Here is a 20615-nt window from a genome sequence, read left to right as displayed (position 1 = left end):
CATGAACCAGATCATGCAAGGACTTGTGGGTAGCTAAAATTACAGAAATGCTGGGGCAGTCAAGTAGCTTTAAGTCACAAAAGATACCCAACTTGTACACAGCTTAAACAACGGATGTGCTTAGACATGTAGGTAGCTTTATTCACAGAACTGACCAGATTTGTAGGTAACTTAATCACAGTTGTGCAAGGCTTTGTAGGTAGCTTTATTCACAGAAGTGACTTAACTTCCAAGTAGCTTAAGTCATAAAGCTGACTTGACTTGTCTTGACGTGTAGGTAGTTTAAATCATAGAAGTGACCAGACTTACAGGCAACATATATCACTGGAGTGAAAGAACTTATAGATAGCTTAAATCACAGTCTAAGGTAGATTTTATAAACATTAAGATTAACAGGAAATGCTTTTATTTATTCACAGCTTTTATTTATTCTCATGCACAATTTTAGTGTTGGTAAATGTCTCTAAATACTGACCACAAATTCAGTTGTATCAAGCATTATTTGATCAAATGTGTGATAAACTATTTAATATTACTGGGCCATTGTGACACACTTCTCATTTTTGTTGGATCTGACGCAAACAAACTATGCACACCAAAAGTACTTATTCTTTAAAACTGTTCTGCAATGTGTGCCTTTAGACTTGATGACTGATTTCTGTTGATCTAACCAGCGGATAGCCAAACACTTAAATAAATCATGTCATTTTACAAATAAAGAACTGTTTCTTATATAACCTTGGAAATAAGCAATTGGTCAGCTATATGGACATAAAGAACCTTGTTTATAAGGAACAGATTTCTTATGGCCCACAGAGTTCAACCGAGTTTTACTGTACTTCTTAACTGTAAGAATTACATTTGTTTTCCTGAGTCATATTTTAACTTGATATACAGAAGTGCTTAAAGATGAACTGCCACGTAAAATAAGGGCTAACCTAGGGGCAAAACCAGAGAACATTATGTATAAATCCATGTTAATATTCATTTCTTTGCCCCTATAAAGCAACTTCCACTTCATGAAAGAAAGGTAAAACACGGATACAATGTAGTTTCAAAGCCTAAATATATTTCCTAATAGTTAAAAAAATATAAAGATTTTAAAGTTGTTTGAAATATCAATTAAAATTAAATATCGGCCAGCGTCATGTATAAAGAACACAATATTTCCGCAGAACATATCTTCAACAGCAGACCAAAAGCAGTATCCAAGAAATATACTACCATTTGAAAATTCTTTACATTTAAGATATAACATTTTATGTTTGCTAAAATTTTATAGGAAGCTTCTTAATTCCAATAAATCTTCTTAACTACTGCCCCTATTGTCATCTTCTCTTATTAACTTTAGAGATATTTTGGCCAAGGATTTGGTACATCAAAGGTCAAGGTCACTGCCTTTATCTATTACAATTTTTATAGAACAGTTCCTCAATTTCACTGTATGTTATTGCCTGTTTTATCAGTAAATTTAAAATAGTGACTGGTCACAGTGAGAAACTGAGAAACTCAATGGTTGGAGTCACTTTGGATAAATTCCACATCCAGCAAAAGCTTTTTGTTCTTCATTCTCTTATCAGCATCTTATGTTACTCCATTTTGTTTCTTATTTTGCCAATACAAAGTCCTCTTCTACCTTCAAATCCCTCTTTACACACCCATCACTACATCGTATCCAACTTTAAACAAATATAACTAGAAGATGCTTTTGTAGAAAAGCGCATGTCTCCCAGGGCCCGCCCTGGCCAATAACTGGCTGTAGCCAAATAAAGAAAAAGCTGTTAAAATCATAAAAAAATATGTTTAAAATTGAAAAAATGGACCATCAGATTTGTAGCCAAATTAAAAAATTTGTAGCCAAAGTGGATTTTATTAGCTATTGGCTACAATGGCTAATGACAGAGCAGGCCCTGGTCTCCCCAAATGCATAGTTGTAATAGGCAAAAAGTCAATACAACCAGGAGCGAAAGTCAAAAAGACACTGATGGTTGGCTGCAATAGGGATCATCTACTCGGCATGTCCAATCATCATACTAAGTTTCAACCTTCTGGGCCTAGTGATTCTAAAGTAATGACTGGAAACGGTTTTTCATATTCTGGCCCCTGTGACCTTGACCTTTAGCCGAGTGACCCAAAAATCACTAGGGGTCATCTACTCTGCATGTCCAGTCATCCTATGAAATTTCAACATTCTGGGTCAAGTTGTTCTAAGTTATTAATGGGAAAGAGTTTTCCATGTTCAGGTCCCTGTGACCTTGATCTTTGCTCAAGTGACCCCAAAAACAATAGGGGTCATCAACTCTGTAAGTCCTATTATCCTATGAAGTTTTAAAGTTTTGGGTCAAATGGTTCTCAAGTTAATGATTGGAAACCTTTTTCCATGTTTTGTTCCCTGTGACCTTGACCGTTGATCAAGTGACCCAAAATCAGTAGGGGTCATCTACTCTACATGTCTAATCATCCTATGAAGTTTAAACATCCTAGGTCAAGTGGTCCTCAAGTTATTGATCAGAAACGGTTTTCCATGTTCAGGCCCATGTGACCTTGACCTTTGATCTAAATAGGTCAAAAAATAATAGGGTCATCCACTCTAGTTATTGACAGAAAATGAAGTGTGATGAACGCATGGCCCCTGTGACCTTGACCTTTGACAGAGTGATCCCCAAAACATAAGGGTCATCTAATCTGCAAGTCCTATTACCCTATGAAGTTTAAAGGTTCTAGGTCAAATAGTTCTCAAGTTACTGATAGGAAAACGATTTCCTTGTTCTGGCCCCTGTGACCTTGACCTTTAATAGAGTGACCTGAAAATAAATCAATAGGGGTCATCTACTCTGCATGTCCAATCATCCTATGAAGTTTCAAGGTTCTGGGTCAAGTGGTTCTCAAGTTATTGATCGGAAATGGTTTTCTATGTTCAGGCCCCTGTGACCTTGACCTTCATCAGAGTGATCCCAAAATCAATAGGGGTCATCTACTCTGCATGACCAATCATCCTATGAAGTTTCAAGGTTCTGGGTCAAGTGGTTCTCAAGTTATTGATCGGAAATGGTTTTCTATGTTCAGGCCCCTGTGACCTTGACCTTCAGCAGAGTGATCCCAAAATCAATAGGGGTCATCTACTCTGCATGTCCAATCATCCTATGAAGTTTCAACATTCTTGGTCAAGTGGTTCTCTAGTTATTGATCGGAAATGGTTTTCAATTTTCAGGCTCCTATGACCTTGACCTTCAGCAGAGTGACCCTAAAATCAATAGGGGTCATCTACTCTGCATGTCCAATCATCCTATGAAGTTTCAACATTCTGGATCAAGTTGTTCTCAAGTTATTAATGGGAAAGTCTTTTCCATATTCAGGTCCCTGTGACCTTGACCTTTTCTCAAGTGACCCCAAAAACAATAGGGGTCATTAAGTCTGTAAGTCCTGCCATCCTATGAAGTTTGAAGGTTCTCGGTCAAATTGTTCTCCAGTTATTGATCAGAAATGAAGTGTGACGGATAGACGGACATGGCAAAACAATATGTGGGGCGAGACATAATTTTTCTGCTTACCACCTACCAATAATAGTACATATTGATTCTTATTATTCCAGAAACAAGCAATCCTCCCCAAATATTTTTTAAACATTATTTTCCTTTTTGATTTTTCATATTAAAACTTTCTGTTAGCTGTCTGGTGATTGATGAAGCCATTCTACTTCTACATGAAAACAGCAAACAGAATGGCTTCCTCACATGACAACTTGAGGAGAGCTAAAACTCATAAAGGTGAAGGGCAAGTAAATTAACTCTCAGCAATGAATCCCCCTTTTGCATTACAGTATTTTTTCATATTTTGCTTTCAAGGTTTTGACCTTACCATTGACATAATCTCCTCACAATAGGACAATTTATATAGTAAGATGCATTTAATGTGTACATGAAAAAAGAACATTGAACTTTGTTAGCTTTCAAACACAACCTGGCAAATTTCTGAATCACTGAACTATGTATGTTCCAGCCTGTCTGTTTTTCCATAATGAAGTACATACAGAGTTAAGTAAAGTCACTATTCATTATCAAAAATCTGCTCTTTAACATATAATAAGGTCTACTCAAGACCAGTCCTTACATATTATGTCTACTTCATGCTTTCATATGTGAGTGTATTTGTTGGTCAGCCATAATGCATCGGAACCAGAGTACTAGCTTACATGATACATGCTTCTGATGCACTAAAACAGATATATTCATAGAGGAGAGGGGTCAGCTATGGCATATTCAATAATCAAAGAAAAGTAATAAAGACAGTTTTTTTTCAAAAATGTAAAGTATTGTTTCTTTCAGATTTAATGTTCACAATAAATCAGAAGAATTTACCTAGTAATACATATAATTCTATTTTTGATAGTATTTCAGTATTTCAGATATGCAACCATGGGCTGTTAAGCTATTCAGTGTTCCGGCTTTTCTCCACAATGCATGACTTCTTCACATGACTAAGAGTTGAAGAACAATTACTTCATTTGTCAAACTGTCATTGAGATCTATGCACCATGCAAAGGGATAAAACTTCCTAATCTCAATTCATAGTCTTGTGTTCTATGTACCTAATGTACATTAAATGAATGTGCCTAGATAGCTTGAAATGTGTTCATCAATCTGTGCAAAATAACATGAAACAGACAATCTCAATATATGTAAACCTAAATAAATGTAATACTTGTGAATTGTTTAAATAAAACCCTTTCCTCAGTTTACTACTGTAAAACATATGGTTGATTTTCCCCCAATGTTTTCAGAAGCTCATTTTTATTACCGTTCTGTCATAATCCTGCTACTGGTACTGGGAAGTAAAACAAGAGCAGTGCACCTACGGTTGCCATCGCTCGTCTGCAAGTGCTGGACAATATGTAAGAAAAGAGTTATTGTTCAGATTTTCTAAGTACAAAAAGGTCCATAATTGACAAAATGCAGGTTAGAGTTATGGTTCTTGACCTACATTGTCCCCTTATGATGATAAACAAGTGTGCAATGTTTCAAAGCTGCGGCTTTTATAGTTTTTGAGAAAAGATGCACCTAAACAAAAAATTTACCGTATATACTCGCGTATTAGGCGCCCTCGCTTATAAGACGCATCCTGATATTGGACTATCGATCGGGGACGTTTTGCACTGACCCTCGTATAAGACGCAGTCATATTTTTATACAAACTATATCAGAAATTTGTAGAGATGCATTATTTTCTCCAACATTCTATGATTTGCAATAGAAAATAGCAGAAAATGGACAATTTTATTGTAAAAATGCAGAATTTAAATGAATTAGTAACAGCGGAAAAAGGTTAAAGAAAGGCCGAAATTTTGACAATATTCGCCGATTTTATTTTTAAAAGAACTTGCAGACTTGTTTTATATTATGTTAAATAAAATAAATTATTTTAAAATCAATTTCGTGTGTAAAAATGCAATGTAGTAACTTCAAAACGGCGAAATGACGTCTAGAAAACGGCGGAAAATTGACGATTTTCGCCGATTTTATTTTTGAAGGAACTTGAAAATCTGTTTCATAATATGTAGAATAAAATAAAGTATTCTAAAATCCACTTTCATTGGTAATAATATGCACAAAATATCTCCGAAACGGGGGAAATTACGTCTAGAAATTTGACGATATTCGCCCATTTTACTCATAATGCTTAGAAACGCTGAATGTTCGGCCATGTTTCCATAACTGTAACACAGAATGTTTAGGAAAATAATGTATTTCTTGCAATTATTCGAGGATACGCAATTTTTAAATTGCTTTCAAAGGAACTCCAATACATGTTTAGGATTTTTCATTCAAACATGCGCTGCATACAATGAGAAAATTAATGAGGATAAAATATCCTCACCAATTTTCCCAAAGTAATTAACGCAAGTTCGAAAAAGCAAACAAACAAACAAAGCATATTACATATTTTAATTTTATGTGGCATACGGTAACTAATAATGCATTAATTTATCACATATTTCAGACACACAAAATTAATCATATAATTTTAAAGCATGTGTGTACACATATTATTTGCAAACAAACTGACAGATAAGTTATCGACGCTTTAATCTTCAACAAAATTTTAACATCAAATTCATTTCATCAGTTTTTCATATCACATTTATTGCAAATTTAAATGACTTTAACACTACGACCAGTCATAAAAACGGATCGTGGCACGTGTAACAATATATCCATTGTTGCGCGTATCTATAATCCAGTCTTTCAACTTTCCCTCAATATCATCATACGGCGATATCACAGTTCTCATTTTTTCACAGATCTAGAATCAACGTTTAACATTTTGCTTTCTTTATTTCGCCAGTCTCTCACCATTTTTTCTGTCACACCGAATTCTCTTTCGGCAGCGCGGTTTGAATTTGCTTTTGCATATTCCACAACTTTAAGTTTAAATGTCACATCGTAAGAATTCCTTTTGCGTTTCATTGTGTATTCCGGCGATTAAGAACTGACAATAACGTATCGATTGATTACTGATAAGATAGCAAAAAAAGGTGGCGAGATTAGGATACATGTACTTTTATGGCAGTAAATCTGACACATTTGTCAATCAAATATGGATATGCCCACTTTGAAATGTTATCCAATCATATTCCAGTTCCGAGTAGCTAGACATCTCTACTGTACCTTCATTTGACTAGAGGGCAGAATTAAAATAATTGCAGCCGACTATTCTATGAAGTCGCCAATTAACATCAATCAGTGTTTATGATACATCTATTTCTATACACGTGTTTATTTAACAGTTTGCACCTTCAGATGATTTATAATGGGTGCGTTTTAACAGTTTACACTTGCAACAATTATAGGCACCGTATCATATGCAATTGGAGATAATTAACTTTTAATAACTCTCTGTTTGCGGGCGGTGAAAAAGTATTTTCTTTGCTCATTTATATCAGTCATTTCCAATTTAAGTAAAGCTAATTCGTCAGATTTTCTGAAAGAATTTTTGATTTTAAAAGAAAAAAAAATACATTTGTAAAGAAAAAATACTTCAGATATTAAACTACCAAATCGTAAAGTAAGTAAATAATAGATCGTTATTGAGGACCGAAACACGGTGCGTGTCCGTTTAGATTTTAATACCGATATGCAATGGCTGACGAAAAACGTAAGTAGCGGGTTGCAGACTCGGAAAAAAAATACATTTATAAATAAAATATACTTTCGATATTAATCTATCAAATCGTAAAATAGGTAAATAATAAATCTTTATAGCGGACCGAAATACGGTACGTGTCCGTAAAGTTTTTAGCACCGCTATGCGCAATGGCTGCCGAAAAACGAAAGTACACAAATTTTCTAAGTACAAAAAGGGCCATAATTCTGACAAAATGCAAATAAGAGTTATGGTTCTTGGCCTACATAGTCCCCTAATGATGAGAAACAAGTGTGCAAAGATTCAAAGCTGTATCTCCAGGGTTCCCACTCTTTTCCATGGAAATAATTCAAGGACTTTTCCAGTATATTTTCACAAAATTCAAGGACTAATAGAGCGCCCAAACCTGATCCAGACATTGTAGGTTCAAGTCCCGTCAGAAGTGAAATTCTTTCACTGCCTCTAAGAACAGGTGCTAGAACTTTAAGAAAATAAGCTAGAGCTATCCCTAAAGGGGATGAATACTTCTGCCTCGCTCACTGTCACTAGATTATCTTGTAATATGAACATGAATTTATCCTCATGTCATATACTACCAGTCTGTAAAGTTTCAACAAAACCCTTCAAATAGTTTAGAGTTAGGTTCACAAGTATCATGGACAGACATAAATGGACAGATGGACAGACTCCAATAAACCCCCTTTGAACTTCATCGGTGGGGTATAATACAAGTAAATTTAATTTAACTAAAAAGCAGGACTCAATTTTCACCAAGCGTTTAAGACTTTTCAAAGTTGTCAGTAGGTTGCTTTTTAGATTGACTTCTTGTGCTGATAAGCATCTCTTCACCTTGCGATTCAATTTTAAGGGTGTTCTGCAATTTGTTCAGACTTTTGAGGTCGTATTTTACACTAGCTTTGCCAATTTCTCTTCTTTGTAGGAAAGAAATCATTTTTCAAAGTTTGCCACGTTTTTCTTTCATCTTAATCACTAGATGCTTTACAAAGAAAGATAACTCCGTTTAGACTAAGTAGGTGTAACACCACTAAAATCTCAATTGATGTGAAGAGTTGAAGACACGAATTTTTCAAGAACAGTGATAGCAATGCCGGTGTTTCTCTATTTAAATATGTTTGCTTTTTATGTACACTGGCAATATTGCGAGCATACAGAAAGAACAAAATTCCCGATTTTTTCCAGGTTTTTTGCTCTTTTTTTAAAATTCAAGTACTTTCAAGGCCTTGAAAATGAAATGAAAAATTAAAGGACTTTTCCCGTTTTCCAGGAAGCGTGGGAACCCTGTATCTCTTATAGTTTTTGTGAAAAGGTGGACCTAGACAAAAATTTTAACCAAGAAACTCAAATTTTCTAAGTACAAAAAGGGCCATAATTCCAACAAATGCATATCAGAGTTATGGTTCTTGGTCTACACAGTTCCCTAATGATGGTTAATAAATGTGCAAAGTTTGAAGCTGCAACACTTACAGTGTTTGAGAAAAGCTGGACCTGAACAAAAATTTTAATCAACGCCAATGCCAACGCCAACTATCAAATGACAACAATACCTCACAGATTTTTTTCAAAAATCAGACAAGCTAAAAAAGCACAGGCAGGTTGAGTTAACATATTAATACTTCTTACATTTATATTAATTTCAGTAGTTGCACAGGTGGATTGCTTACATAACATAAAACAAGAGGGCCATGATGGCCCTATATCGCTCACTTGTTATCATTGCACTTGAGGACAAGAAGGTCCTCAGAAAAAATATCTAAGTCCAAAGGACAGGAACAACAAAGGGAAGAAATTTAACCAAAAAGAAAACAAAATTCTTACAAGGTACAGATATGTCAAAATACACCTAAACATTGGAGGTACCATCCATGTTGTACCACAGAAAAGTGGTCTCGGTTTTTCCCTACAGCCAATAATAAAAAAGTTACTAAAAATAAGCTATTTATAGTAACGTAAAAGGGAAGTAATTAAAAAAAACAATTATTGTAAGTGAACAAAAGAAGGATCTGCCAAATAAATCTGTTGACATAAATGAAATTTCAGATCAGTATCTTCATTAGTTACGGAGATATACCCATTTTAATTTGAAATAAAGGGAGGTAATTTTACATAAAATCAGTCCATAGCAGACATCCCAACTTTTTCTGAATGCCAAGTGGGAGTTTTTGCTTTCCAAAGTGGGAGATTGAGGTGTTCAAGTGGGAGATTTTATACCGCGGTAATAATGTTCATGATAACGAAGCTTTTAACAAATCTAATGATAATATAAACTTATTTGCCCTTATAAAATCACTGGTCTTAAAAAAATTCACTTGTCTATATCTTATTATTCATGCATTTTTAATGTTTTGGAACAATAATACATGAAGCCTTCTGTGCAAAATTAAATAGTTATGGCACTTTAAGCACTATGTCTAAATTCAAAACACCACTGATAATTAAACCTGCACTTTTATTTCTTTTGTTGGAAAGAAGACTCCCCAGGTGAATTTTACATGACAAACAGTACAGCTGTTAGAACTGTAAAAACAAAATGTATATAGCTAAAAGAATAAAAGTTCAAGCAATAGAAAATTTACTGTTTGATTCTCATCCTGTCAACCAGTATTTAAAACCCCTGGCTCAAATACTTTTATTGATCAAAATCCTGTTATCCAAAATTGAATATCCGGGTATTGTTACACTTTCGTAGATTTGCCTAAATCTCCAGTTAAAAGGATGTGTTTGACAAATTGTTATGATGCAAAGACAGTTTAACAGCATTTGATAGTAAGTGATATTAAAATTTACCATGACATTTCCTCTTATCAAAATGATTTTAAGAGAAATGTTTTTTAAAACCTAGCAGGTTGACTCGGCGACCATCTACTTTCGATTTCAAAAAGTTACAGAAAAAGGTAAAGCCAGTATAATTTCTAATCTAAATTTGATTGAATTTAATTAGATATCTAATGTCTGGATTTTAATTTCAATTGTGAAACATTAATCAACACCTGGCTTTGTTAAATCGTGTAATAAACAATAATCAGCACGGGTAGAATAAGGTGCGAAAATATCCGAAAGCTGTTGTTTACAGACTCGATCGTCAGTAGTGATACAGTATCAGATACAGGCGCAAAGACGTGGATTATTTCATAATTTTTGTGTGTTTATGTTGTTTTGTTGTTTTTTTTCTTAATCGGGAGATTGAGACTTCTGATCGGGGTGATCGGGTTTTACAACCAGAATCGGGAGAAACCCGATCGGATCGGGAGAGTTGGGATGTCTGCCATAGCTATCTACCCTGATTGGCTCAGTCCAACTAATGATAATAATGAAATTTCAAATAAGTCCTATAAGTACTTACTGATATAAATCCATTTTGATTACTATCAGGGGAGGTAATCAGACATAAAATAACTCTGGAACCTACGATTGGATCTGATTTGTCATGGAATCCAAGATTTATTGTTGTTGAAGATATTTTGGAAGTTTGTATCAAATAAAACCATAAATGAAGTATCTATATGGCTGCAAAAGCCAAAATAGCCAATTCTGGACCTTTCAGGGGCCATAACTCTGGAACCCATGATGGAATCTGGCCATTTCAAGAAAGGAACCAAGATGTTGTGTGCAAGTTTGGTTAAAATAAAATCATAAATGAAGCTGCTATTGTGCAGACAAGGTCAAAATAGCTAATTTTGGCCAATTCAGGGGCCATAACTCTGGAACCCATTAAGGGATCTGGCCGGTTTAAAAAAGGAACCGAGATCTTATGGTGACACAAGTTTTGTGCAAGTTTGATTAAATTCAAATCATAATTGAAGTTGCTATTGTGCAGACAAGGTCAAAATAGCTAATTCTGGCCCTTTCAGGGGCCATAACTCTGGAACCCATAAAGGAATTTCGCCAGTTGAAGAAAGGATCCAAGATCTTATGGTGACACAAGTTGTGTGCAAGTTTGGTTAAAATAAAATCATAAATGAAGCTGCTATTGTGCAGACAAGGTCAAAATAGCTAATTCTGGCCCTTTCAGGGGCCATAACTCTGGAACCCATAATGGAATTTCGCCAGTTGAAGAAAGGATTCAAGATCTTATGGTGACACAAGTTGTGTGCAAGTCTGGTTAAAATAAAATCATAAATGAAGCTGCTATTGTGCAGACAAGGTCAAAATAGCTAATTCTGGCCCTTTCAGGGGCCATAACTCTGGAACTCATATTGGAATCTGGCCAGTTCAAGAAAGGAACCAAGATCTTATGGTGATACAAGTTGTGTGCCAGTTTGGTAAAAATCAAATTATAAATAAAGCTGCTATTGTGCAGACAAGGTCAAAATAGCTAATTTTGGCCCTTTCAGGGGCCATAACTCTAGAACCCATAATGGGATCTGGCCAGTTCAAGAAAGGAACCGAGATCTTATGGTGATACAAGTTGTGTGCAAGTTTGGTTAAAATAAAATCATAAATGAAACCACTATCGTGCAGACAAGAAATTGTTGACGGACGGACGCACGCACGCACGTACTGACGACGGGTGATCACAAAAGCTCACCTTGTCACTATGTGACAGGTGAGCTAAAAATTGTATGGAAATATCAACATTAAATGTGGATTTTGCATTTGCTGTAGTCAGGCCAGTTCAATTTTATAAAGATATTCAACAGGCAGTTTACACGGACACTCAAGATTAAAAAAAAAAATCCACTGACTGTATGCTTGATGTTTAACAGTTAAAAAACATTCTTTGACCTGAAAATTTAAATCAATTAAAATATATACTTCAATAAGTACTTCAACTGTATTTATATGACTTTAGAAAAAAAAAAGTTACAAAATTAACTTACATTGCACCAAGTTTTTGAAATAAAATATGATCATTGACAAGGAACTTTTCTGCGACTACACATTCTCTCTTAAAAAAAAAAACAACAAAAAAGAGCTTAGTTCCTACAAAAATAACTGCTTTAAAACCATCAAATGTTCATTCAGTTCTTTTAATCTTTAAGTCAGTAACTAAATCATAGATCTAGTTCTTCAGGTTTGTCAAAATTTCAAGATACACTAGATACCTCAATATTTGTCTGAAAATCCAGCCTAATGTCAGTATGTTGCTGGATCCTGAGTTTCTGCATGTTCCAGTGTGATCCTGTGTCGGCATGTTCCAGTGTGTTCCCGAGTTTTGGCATCATCAGTGTTCCAATGTGATCCCGAGTTTCGGCATCATCAGTGTTCCAATGTGATCCCGAGTTTCGGCATCATCAGTGTTCCAATGTGATCCTGAGTTTTGGCATCATCAGTGTTCCAATGTGATCCCGAGTTTTGGCATCATCAGTGTTCCAATGTGAACCCAAGTTTCGGCATCATCAGTGTTCCAATGTGATCCCGAATCCCGAGTTTCGGCATCATCAGTGTTCCAATGTGATCCCGAGTTTTGGCATGTTGCTATGAAGTTCTAAGGTAATATAGCATCTGCTCAAAGTAAATCTGGCAGTGTTGATTCTGACCTCTGACCTGTTTCTAAGAAGATTCAATGTAACAAGCCAGCTAGTTTGGTGTAACATCTACTTAAAAAATAAATTTGACAGCATAATTTTGGCAAGGTCCTCAGCACTGTCCTGAAAAAGAATGATATTTCAGGTATTAAATAAGAAATTGTTATCATTAAATAAATTCAATTATAAGGCAGCATACAAGAAAATATGCACAAGAAATCTTGAAAATATTTTATTGTTGTTGAATTTTAAGTCGTCTCCATTACCGCTGCTTTCAAGCTTTTGCGCATGAAGACCCTAGTTGCCGTCTCACTATATTTCCTTCATAGATAGAACCATTGACCTGCAGCCAGCTGGATGGCTTTCTCTAGTTACAAGCAGGAGTCTAACACATGGCAACAAGTGATTTTAACTCAGTAATATTACTCAACCACAGATTTATATCAAACAAATAAAACAGTTTTTTTTGGCTTGGAGCTATGGCGGCTCCAAGCCTATATATTGTTTTCAGTTACTTTGCCTCCCCAAATGTAGTTGTGTCTACTACAAGAAGCTGGGAAGCAGAATATATCCAAGCGGCAGGATGTCTACCGATTGGTCACACCTAAGTACATGCTTCGGTCTGACTGGTGTTTGTGTTTTATGACAGTACATGTATATTATTAATTCAAGGGTGTTTCACTAACAATAATATGAGAAGTTACAAAATGCAAATCAATTACATATATCAAGATTTTTTTGAAAATGAAGATCGTTTCATTTCTGACTTTACATATTTCTACTTTCAAGAACTTAATATGGAATTTATACCTGTCATTATATAGTAAGTACACCCCTGAAATAATGTAATTGCCAAATGAGTATCTCAGAGCAATTTGCTGCCAGTCTCCGCACTTACGTTGTGGCCAAATCAGGGGTATCTGGTTTTAGACTGCTTCTGCGCATGTTTTCACTGCTTAGTCATGTTTGCAAAAAGACAGAGAAGTTCCAGTTTTGTCAGATTTAAATACTAACAAAGGAAAACCCTCGTTTGGACTATAAATAGAATAAGTGAATATGGATGCTTTTACATAAAGTTTTCAGTTTTATGTGAAATTGTTTTTGTTTTGATCATAAGCTGCTATACTTGCAGTCTTTGATATAGTTCCTAGACTGCAAAACCAGGCAAGCCTTTCCTTTTAAAAGGAAACTTTATTATTTATTTTTAACAGGCTATAGAATTTTTATTTGAAAAACTAGAAGGTGTTTTTGTCACAAAAACATGTCTCCCCCCTATGTATACCTTTAGCTCTGGTGGCCATTTTGTGCTGCGAAGTGGAATGTGTCAGCGATGATCACTCCTGTGATGTTTCGTCAAAATCTGTCCAGCAGTTCGACCTGTGAAAGCCAGACAAGATTTTTCTATTTTTAGCTCTGGTGTCCATTTTGTGCGGTGAAGTGGAACATGCCAGCGATAAGCACAACTTTGCTTGGTACTGATCACTCCTGTGGAGTTTTCATCCAAATCCTGCCAGCAGTTTGACCTGTGAAAGCAGGACAAGATTTTTCACCTGTGAAAGCCAGACAAGCTTAATATGGATGGATGGACAGAAGGATGGACGGACGGACAGATGGCGAAGGCAAAAACAATATGTCTCCCCCACCTAATTGGGAGACATAATTAAGGTTAATTTCACTTTTTTCTCCATTTTCATAAAAAGGACAATGACTGTATAGGCATTAAATGCTAGAAGTTGTGTACAACCCTTTTTGTGTTGCTCATCTCCTTGAAAACTCGCACCTACGTAGGACCTTAATTATATTTCTGACTATGCCTCCTGGCAGGACCTTGTTATTAATTTATTTATTTATTTGGGTGTTACACCTACGTACAACCTTAAATATATTTCTGACTATGCCTCCTGGCAGGACTTTGTTAAGCTCTCCACAGACTTTCCAATTCCCTTTTTGTGGCAGCAAGTCATAAATAATCTTTTCTGAAACTGAGCTAGACAAGTTAATCATTTTACAGCTTCTGATTATGCAACAGTCTCTTGTCAGATTAAACCATTTTACTTTCATATAACTATGATAAAATACATTTTCTCATTCACACAGAAAAATATTTTTTCTTAATATCCATCATCTTTTATTTCTAGTTCTTCAAATCCTTTATTTCGTGCTCATTTGTTGTCTGTTCTGTCAGTTTTTTGGGACAGAACAGTAAGTTACTTGAACAGCTCTGTGGATTCTCAACAAGTAAAGGGCAGCTTCAATTTCAAATAGTCTCTCTACATACTCCACAGGTAAGGGACAGCCTCTCAACATTCCCCACAGGTAAGGGACATCCTCTCAACATTCCCCACAGGTAAGGGACAGCCTCTCAACATTACGTTATTCGGTATAAGTAAGGGACAGCCTCAACATTCCCAACAAGTATGGGACAGCCTCAACAAGTATGGGACAGTCTCAGGGGGCAGCCTCAACATTCCCAACAAGTATGGGACAGCCTTAGGGGACAGCCTCTACACATTCCGTAATAAGGTACAAGTATTTAAAGGGACAGCCGCTACATTCCCAACAAGTATGGGACTGCCTCAACTAATATGGGGCAGGCTCCAAGGACAGCCTAAACATTTCCAACAGGTATGGGAGAGCCACAGGGGACAGCCTCAACATTCCCAACAGGTATGGGACAGCCTCAACATTCCAAACAGGTATGGGAGAGCCTCAAAATTCTCAACAGGTATGGGACAGCCTCAACATTCCCAACAAGTATGGGACAGCCTCAACATTCCCAACAAGTATGGGACAGCCCAAACATTCCCAACAGGTATGGGACAGCCTCAAGGGACAGCCCAAACATTCCCAACAGGTATGGGACAGCCTCAAGGGACAGCCCAAACATTCCCAACAGGTATGGGATTACTGGATAAGATCTGCTCAAATCGAATTTAATATACAACTTTAATAGAAGCAGCTCCTGCAGATAATCACATATGTTCCACTTCAGGGGTTTATAATACTATAACTAATGAACTGTCTTTTCTGTAAGCCTGAAAAAGATTTTTCTGTTTCAGGAATGCAAATAATCTTTATCATATAAATCTAATTTCCTTTACAACTGATAGAACTAATTTTATACTTTACTACAGAGAAAACATAGAGTTATTTATATAGTGGAAGCAGAAATAAGCAATCACTCCATTTCACACTGAAGTTGTTTAATTTGTTTTCTTTTTTGGCATTTAAATGTTCTAACTTCAGCAGCACTTTTTTTTTTGTGTTTGGAACAATGGAAAAATTGGAGGTATATTCCTAATCTGACACTGATATATAACAAATTTTGCATTTATTTTTATTTTTATTTCTTTTCTTGTTTTTTCCTCTTTTTCCTTTTTTTAAAAAAAGGAAAAACAAGAGCTGTCTCCATAGGATGACACATGCCCCCGATGGCACTTTGAATGAATAGTTATGGCCGATGTTAGAGTTTAGGACCGTTGACCTACGGAGCTGGGTCTTGCGCACGACAAGTCGTCTTACTGTGTCACACATTCATTAGTTATTTTAAAATCCATGCATGAATGACAAAGATATGGACCGGACACGCCCATCAATGCACTATCATGAAAAATGACCTTTAACGTGTAAGTCTGACCTTGACCTTTTAGCTACGGACCTGGGTCTTGCGTGCGACACGTCGTCTTACTGTGGTACACATTCATGCCAAGTTATTTGAAAATCCATCCATGGATGACAAAGATATGGACCGGACACGCCCATCAATGCACTATCTTTTAACGTCTAAGTGTGACCTTGACCTTTGAGCTACGGACCTGGGTCTTGCACGCGACATGTCGTCTTACTGTGGTTCACACTCATGCCAAGTTATTTGAAAATCCATCCATCGATGACAAAGATATGGACTGGACACGCCCATCAATGCACTATCCTTTAATGTCTAAGTGTGACCTTGACCTTTGAGCTACGGACCTGGGTCTTGCGCGCGACACGTCGTCTTACTGTGGTACACATTCATGCCAAGTTATTTGAAAATCCATCCATCGATGACAAAGATATGGACCGGACACGAAAATTGCGGACAGACCGACAGACGGTTCTAAAACTATATGCCTCCCTTCGGGGGCATAAAAACCTCTTACATTAAGTACTATCAGATTTTTAAATGAAACATTCTAAATAGTTTGAAAAATAATTTACTGATCTAATGGCAACAGATTATAATAATTACTGTTGATTAAATTTTGCATTTAATGGAAATATTTGGACAAATCTTTTTTAATCTATCTTTTGACTTCAATCCAGCGTATAGGTTACTAAAATGGCAATTATTGTAAATACTATTATAGGTGTTTTAAAGTCTCAGTTTCTGTGTTGCAGAAAAAACACAGGGAATCATTTCTTAAGCCCATTTTAAGTGTTTGAAAGTTTCCACAGTGCTCCACCAACAAACCCCACTCTCCAGTGTCCTTTTTTTCTTCTTCTTTTTTTATAGCTTTCTGTCGTAGCCTTCTCATGCCGATTTGGTATCTTCTATTTCATTTTTTTTCAGGTTAAAAGAAATATAGGTGCCACAAATGAGAAAGGTAAACAACTGTGCTATAACACAGTATTTACCCTAAGGGATACCAAATGTTTAAAGATGTTTAAAAATGTTCTCACTCAGTTTTATTAATGTTTCGGCCTTAAAGCCTTTATCAAAATGACAAGTTAGCTTATTTTAGCTTATGGGAGTTATTTCCCATTATATAGATTGATAGTGAAATACACGTCTTTCCTACACTACAACAACAACAAACAACAGAATAAATTGCATGACCAGACGGGATACGTTTATTTTGAAGAGCAAACAAGTAGCCAGAATACAAACACAATCAATGAAAATGCAAATCATCATACATTAAATACGTACTTTTTCTGTTTGCTAATTTGAAAAATATATATTTGGCCATGCTTAGGTAGTACCATACATCATGCGTAAAACGTCAATGATCACTATAATTCTAATTAATTTTCAGACAGGACAAAAAGCCTCAAACTGCCCTAAGAAGGAGCCAAAACTGAAAAATATAAAAATGCGCGATTCGACTCGCCCAGAAAAAAACAGATAAAAAATTTTGTAAAAAACTCTGGAAACCTGTGTCCGTTTGTCAATGTCGTATCGCTATAATGTTGGACCACATTTTTCATGAATATAATGACCTATGGTACTATTTCGAAAATCAAAAAATCGAATGTGTATTACAAACAAATCAAAAAAATATTTATAAATAAATGAACATGTGTCATACCAAAACGTCATCGCGTTTTTTTTTTTGTTTTTTTTTTTTTTGTTTCGTTATATAATTCTGATTTTAAACAAAAAGAAAATCGAGATGTGAACAGCTCTGAAACGTCTGGTAGAATGACCAATACAAGATATAACTTAAACATTCAATAATTCACTACACGCACGAAAAACCCATGAACAGTTTAACTTACTTATCACTGTAGTGTATACGAACCGTAAAGACAAATGTTTTACGCTATTCTAAACGAAACGCATAAAACTAGAAGTCTTTCCTACACTACAACAACAACAGAATAAATTGCATGACCAGACGGGATACGTAGAAACATTAACAAAAGAACGGGCTGGAGTTGCAGAAAATCAAAAAGATTGCAAAACAAACTAATGGAGATCGCGCTCCAGCGACAGAAATTTTTACAAGCCTAACTGCTTTGTGACTTCTAACCGGCAGTCTAACGAATCGGCCACATAGCCATCTTTGCTTCTGTCACCCTTCCATCTGCCATGACGCTTCCAGCATCTATCTCCGAAGCCAGCGTTAGCAGCAGCTGTAGCCCCGCCCGATCTGAGAGAATGCAATCCAAAGTCAACATTACCTGCGATTTCACGTAATCTCGAAACTAACGTTTCCCTAGCTCTCGTATAACTAAGCGGCTTATCTTTATAAATCAGTTTTGAAATGCCGCGCGATCTAAAACAAGGTTTAAACAGAAAATGAGAATGAATTGTAGATAAACTGGATATTTCAAAATAACGTTTGAGCATCAGGTATGGACACGCGATAGTGTCGCCCTTAACAACAACTACGTCACTTCCGTGCCTGTATTGATCAGTCTTACTTTTACAAATGTGAATAGAAAAATGATCATCATAAAAAGTAATGTCATTACAATGTAAATTTTGTATTTCATCGTACCGCAAAAAAGCAGAAAATCCTAATAATATCATACACAAATCTCTTATTATCAATATGTCATTGCTATTTGCATATTTAGAACACAAATCTATTAACAGTTCCGAAGTTACTGGCTGTTTCTTATTCACAGGTTTAGATAAATTCTGTTTAGCTGTATCTAATAAGTTTGTCACAAATGAGTTTTTTGTAGGATCCGGAAAGTTATTTAATGAATGAGCCCATTTAATTCCATATACAGTTGCAGATATCACGTGATCAGAATATCCTTTATTCATCAAGTCTGTTAAATACAAAGCTACACATACAGGTGATGCTGGTAATGCATGGTCACCTTTAGAAGTTATGAAAGTTTCCCATTTTTTGAAATATGAAAAATACTTGTTTACAGTATTGTCACTTTTCGAATCGACCAGGTTATCCGCCATTTGTGATGCAAGATTCTTCAACACTGGATCACTGATTCCGGCACTCGTCAGCTCATCATGTATCGTCTGCTTCAGTCTCAAGCCTGAATAAAATATAATAATCATGTACTCAAATGTTCTCAAATCTGAAAGCAACAAGGCTAAATTTTAAGGGTCTGCCGTCAAAGACATCGTTTCTCCCTCTTCCTCGTTTTGTCAATATGCCAGGCTGAAACAGGAAAAAATCAGATATAAAATCAGCTTGTTTTATACCGTCAGGAAACAGTACAGGCCAATACGGAGCAGAACGCCAAGCTGGAACAACAAGCGTACAAGTGCATTTCTCTTTTCTGATTTTATTCAGAGTAGCGAGTATCAACCTCGGTGGTGGGACTAGCCAGTTATTTTCACCACTCCCATGTGTGTGCAAATGCATCCACTCCTGCTGTACCAGGACACCAGAACCTAGAATTGAATTTCATGCATTTTCTGTTGTAATTATACGCAAAACGATCAAACGAATGTGAGCCCCATTTAACATCGAGTATATCATACACCCAGTCAACGACCGACCAATCGTCACTGTCTGAACACCTACTTAGAAAATCGGCCTCAGAGTTACATGCCCTTGGTATCCAATGAGACACTACTGATATGTCATGTTTGTTGCAATAATCATAAATTTGAACTGATGCAATTGTGGCTTTTTGCTACCGATATTCAAAATTGAGCACACATTTTTGTTATCAGAATTCACAGTAACTCTACGATTTTCTAACGAAGGTACAGTGGAAAACAGAGACCTTCGTACAGCTTCAAGCTCACGCCAGGTGGAGCTTAATCTCTTCTCTGATTCGGACCATGAACCTACGACCTGATTATCGTCAAAACCTTCAATAAAACTACCAAACCCAGATCCACTGGCGTCAACAAAGACATTTAAATTATCATTTCCGTCAACAGAGACGTTTGTGTTAATAACACTTTGAGTTTGTTCAAACTGACAAATATTCAATTTTTCTAAATTTTCTTTCCAAAATAACAGTTCACCCAGTGCATCCGAACACACTCTGACCAGGGCATTCCAGCTTGCCCTAGTTTGAACAGCCTGATAAAGTGATCTTGACTTCAATCGGACAACGGTGCCAAATACACACTGCATTGATAATAAATGGCCTACTATACATGCTATTTTTCGAAAAGGTATTAATACATGACCGCTGCTAATTTTCGAAACAAGTTCATCTATTAGTTTTTTAGCTCTGTCCAGTCTCTCAATCGTAACACTCGAAATACCCAGTTCCATGTCCCAGTTATAACCTAGCCAAACTAAACGTAGACAAGGTTGCCAGTTGCATTTTTCTTCGGCTAGCAGAAAC

Source organism: Mercenaria mercenaria, chromosome 11 (assembly GCF_021730395.1).
Source record: "Mercenaria mercenaria strain notata chromosome 11, MADL_Memer_1, whole genome shotgun sequence".
Taxonomy (NCBI): Eukaryota; Metazoa; Mollusca; class Bivalvia; order Venerida; family Veneridae; genus Mercenaria; species Mercenaria mercenaria.
The sequence above is the reverse complement of the archived record's forward strand: the minus strand, read 5'-3'. Positions refer to the sequence as shown.